The 5,000-nt window shown below is 41.8% G+C and overlaps 1 protein-coding gene across 1 annotated transcript in view; it reads left to right on the top strand.

Moving 5' to 3' along the window:
• The window catches only part of LOC134444363 (putative helicase mov-10-B.1), a 48,155-nt gene that overhangs the window by 37,269 nt on the left and 5,886 nt on the right, over positions 1-5,000 (top strand). The gene's annotated exons all lie outside the window — the stretch shown is intronic.

Genomic DNA, 5,000 nt, shown 5'->3' with positions numbered 1-5,000 from the left:
CTGCCCATTCACCCATTCACAAATGTTACCTTTTTAACAAATACTTACCACCACTATTAAATTCTGAGTATTCATTATGACTGGGAAAATTGCATTTTACATACATGAAAAAGCATATCTTCTCCATGGTGCGCCATTTTTATTTTCCATTCGTAACTACAAAACTTACCGCCCTTGGTCATAGTAGTAAATATCGGTTTATTATTTTATTAATATCCATAAAAAGATCAAATTTGGCTATAGGCAGCACAGTTTCAATGAGCAGCATAGTTGCAATACCTACTCTGGCCACAATCTTACACAGTGCACGTTAATCGAGAGTGTAGCTTTTCTACAACATAACTGTAGGAACATGTAATTATATTGTACTCAAAGTAACGTCCCTGTGCACAACCACTGTCCAGGTGCTGGTGATGTGCAGGAAGAGTAATCCAAGTAAATAATAGTCCTGGACCAGCCCTGTAGACCCGTTCGCAATTTTGAGTTGAGGGCGTTTCTCACTGGATTTGAGTTAGTGGGTTCCTAGACATAAAAAATCACGGAGGTGCTCGTCGACCATAGTGCCAGATTTTTCACAATATGGCCGCCAAATATGGCCGCAATTGCCTATGAGAAATATCTGTCTTTTTTACTTTTAAACTGTTTATACACATGTCATACATCAATTCTGACCAATTTTTGGAGAGGAATTCAATTCTGACAATTACATGAGGAGGATGTGTGATTTTGACCTTAAAAGGTCATTGCCAAGGTCAAATTTGCTATTCTGAAGAGCGTTAATAGACTTCCATTGTAAAGACAAATGATCAATTATGGCATGAGGAGTTATTTGCTGATATTACTATGATTATTTGTATCAGTATAGTCCTTAAAAGGTCAAGGTCAATGTCAAGGTCAAGGTCTCTTTCCTATTCTGAAGAACTCAGCCATGTGCTTGCCCATTAGGCCATTATTGAGAATAAGGAACTGCCACTATAAATGTAAATCTAACATTTCTAACATTTAATATTTCTTAACACTTTAGGGACAATCATAGCATAAACAATTAATGAATAAATGTAATGATAAAGACCTAGGCTTAAATTAAGCCCAAAACACAATACATTTACTAAGGTGGAACATTGTAACATTCTAGTGATTAAGTTATTTTAACTCGAAAAATCATGTTATCATTATGATCATCATATCTTGTGATAATGGTTTCAGGCATTTTAATGGCAGGAGTATGCCACGTGTGTGCTCCTGCCACCCATGTTGCTTAGGCTCATGCCTTATTTTGGGGTCCTTGGTTCTTGTAAGTATGTTGCAGAGTATATGAACTGGAAATGCCCCTCTCTGAATGTCCCCTCTTATAGCACTACTGATGGGAGGAAGATCATTGATTCCAGCACCACAGATGTACATTTCTACTCTGTGATCATCAAATATTACAGCTGTTGTGGTTGATCTGGCCTCAGCCCAGACACGCACCAAGTACTTCTCAGCCAATGTTGCATCTTGCTCGGTCAATATTTTGGCCTCTCCAACGTTAGCCAAGTACTGGACTGGATCAGAAACCATGGCTGCATGTTTAGTCCCAACTTCATGCAACCCCCCTACTCATGCAATCATCTTCTTACAGGATATGTTCTTTGATCACAGTCAGTGACGCTCCAAGATGAGAGACTAATAATGGAGGGGAAGCATTCTCCTCATCTAACCAGTGCCATACTGCTGGTAAATCTCCTGCATACCAAGTTCTTGGAAATATGGACTGTAGTGAAGAAGCAATGCAAATGTGTCTGTATCTTTTGAGTCTATAACAACTTTTCTGCTCTGCTTCACACGAACAGCACACTCAACATGCACCAGCAACGTGGCCTAAGCCTCATCAACGCAGTTCAAGAGTTCTGGAATCTCTTCACCATCAGCTGACTTTGCTGGTAGCACCTCATCATCAACAACAACAGGGCTGACAATGACAGTAGTATTGCCTCTGGTTTGATAATAAATCATGTCTGGAACTAACAATTGGAGATTTCACTTGTTCTCCACAGAGGCCCAGAACTTCTCAAGTTGGTGAGGAATGGGTGTTTGTCCGTTCATGCCAATGATGTCAACGGCTGTTGTTGAGTTAGTACGCCCCATGTGTTCACCTTCCTTCAATGACATCTCAATGTAGGAGTCACAAGATGGATGAGCTCTGGATGTCAGCAGAGGGTTATTGCTGAGTTGATGATGGCATTGATGACAGCGCCTAAATTCTGATCTTTGACATGAAGTCTACCCGAACATGAGGGCAATATGTAGACTCAGAGCTTCATTGGGTGAGATTAAGGTGAGGCTCAATTTCACTGACAAGCTTTGACTTGTTAACAACCAACGGAAGGTCACCATCTAACAGGGGTGATGCTGAAAGGACTTCATGAGATCTGCTGAATACTCATGCCCCGTTCCTCAGCAATGTCCATTCTCCTATGTGTCTCAGCTATGTCTTTAGATGAGACCAACTTCTGCTCCTTTACGATGATTGCTGGTGTCTTCTATGGTTGATCTTTGTACTGCAGAAGATTCCTTTTTGAAACAGTTCCACTTATCTTATGTTCGTGAGAACTAACCTATCCTGCCTGTATAAGCTGAAGACAAGCTTGCAAGCAAGCTTTGGAGACGGTTGCGCAGGCGAGGTGCGACAACCTGGTTGCTCAACAGTGGAGCGGGCGCATTAACGGTCACGGAGTATGGATTCTGCGGATCCACTACAAAGTCTAGCAACAATCACACATTTCAGTTGAATGTAAAGCACGGAGTGGTGCTCAATGCATGTTGGAGGTGGCATTCTGTCTGCTTCAAAGTGGTGTTGTTGGTGAGAAAGTTGAGGACATCAGTGATCATTCTAATCTGATGGAAAGAGCTCAAACTTTGCTGCAACAGTAACATTGCGAGTGGCTCCTACTACATAGTGTCCTCCATGACCCTTGCATACTCTCTGAAAGCTGCTCAACCTTTATGTCACCTCCCACCGCACAGTACTAGCCATGGCGATCCTGCACAACCCACTGACCTACAGAAAAGCAACGGTACAGCTCAGAATGTGTTAACACTAGAACCTTGATTTATTCAAGATACCATGATCCATAACATAGGTAATGCAGTTACGTACTGCAAAGATTGGCATAGGACGTTATGGTAGCAACATATTGATTTATTTTCCTTCTCTTTCAGAGACAACAGCATTTTTAATGATGGCCGCCAAATCCAGCCAAACTTCAAAGAATTGGCAGAGCTCTGACTTGTCTTGATTCAAGCTCTCCACTTGCTCAATCAAGGCCTCAAACTCAAATTCTGGGCAACTGAAGCCAGTGAAGTGTGCAATGCCTGTACCTGTGCAAGCACTGGATAGTCTGCTTTGTACTTGTGAGGCCGGAATACCTCCCACTGTAGAGACATGCATCAATGCATCATCCAGGCCAGAACCGTGAGGCAATTTTCCCTGATATCTGAGAATAACACGCGTCCAATGGAAAGGGCCAATACAGTGGAAGTGCTCCGTCTCATGCAGGTTTCATCACCAAATTGCCATTGATGCCTGGTTCATCTGTCTGCGAACACTGGAAGCTGGATAGACAGTGTCTGACAGTCGCACACTCAGAAATGGGTCTTGGTATTATTGGAAGGAAGCCAGCACGCATCATTGGCACAACAGCAGATGAGACAAGTGTGTGTACAGCAGCCTGCATCAAAAGGTCTCCTCCTGACACACCAGAGCGAATCAGGCTGATCAAGCATTCACGCTTTCCTGATACACCTTTTGCAGTTGCAACATGCAGTAATGTTGCTTGCTTGTTTTCAGGATACAGCAGCATGTCTGGTGGTAGGGCAGGTCGAACCACTGGCTTTGCATGATCAGGTACCTCTTGGCATGGTAAATTCCTCTGCAGTATATCATCAGCTTGGCTTAATTCTGTGCCCGACACTCTTGAAGGTGTCTGTTCACTGAAGCATCTTGAAACAGTAATAAGGCTGCAGAGTGTGAACCCTTGGTACCAGAAAGTGATGATTTGTCAGCATAATCAGAGTTGGATACCTGCCAATGTATAATCCTCCCTTGTAAAAGTGCTAGGTATGGTTTTATGTCGGTTTTTCGAGCATTCCACAACATAGATAGCAGGAAGACTGGTCAGATCTGATTGTCTGGTAGCTTGAACATGAACCAATCCTGTGAAAAGTTGCCAGAAGGTTCTTGATGTGAAGGCTTTTGCTGTGGGAAGCATCATATGCAATGGTGTTCGCCTTATTCCGCTTTGAATGTTATGCACAAGCATTTGAAAGAGGCAGTGAAGTTGTATACTCTTGTGATGTCTGACACACTTCTCCTCTTCTAGTGGGGGCTCCTCTCTGTGTTGACTGTTGCAGTGCATGTAATGTCCTGTCCTCTGAATGTGTGGAAATGTTAGATTTACATTTATAGCGGCTGTTCCTTATTCTGAATAATGACCTAATAGGCAAGCACATGGCCGAGTTCTTCAGAATAGGGAAAAGACCTGGAACATGACCTTGACCTTGACATTGACCTTGACCTTTTAAGAACTACACTGACACTATACTGACACAAAATAATCATAGCGATATCAGCAAATAACTCCTCATACCATAATTGAGAATTTGTTTCTCATTTTTACAATGAAAGTCTATTGACATTCTTCAGAATAGCAAATTTGACCTTGGCAACGACCTTTTAAGGTCACAATCACACATTCTCCTCATGTAATTGTCAGAAATGATTTCCTCTTCAAAAATTGGTCAGAATTGATGTATGGCATGTGTACACCACGTTCCACATTATTATGCAACTGACATTTTTCGCTGTTTCCCCAAATAATCAATGCAAATGACAGTCGTCATAATTTTCAAGTCATCCGCCATTAGAGTACAATTAAAACGTTTTTGAATGAACCTTCCAATGATAACGGTATTTTTTTAAGTAATAAAAAACTTAAAATGCTCTGTTCCACATTATTACG

Source organism: Engraulis encrasicolus, unplaced genomic scaffold (genome assembly GCF_034702125.1).
Source record: "Engraulis encrasicolus isolate BLACKSEA-1 unplaced genomic scaffold, IST_EnEncr_1.0 scaffold_52_np1212, whole genome shotgun sequence".
Taxonomy (NCBI): domain Eukaryota; kingdom Metazoa; phylum Chordata; class Actinopteri; order Clupeiformes; family Engraulidae; genus Engraulis; species Engraulis encrasicolus.
Note: the sequence above shows the minus strand (reverse complement) of the source record. Positions and strands in the feature narration are given on the sequence as shown.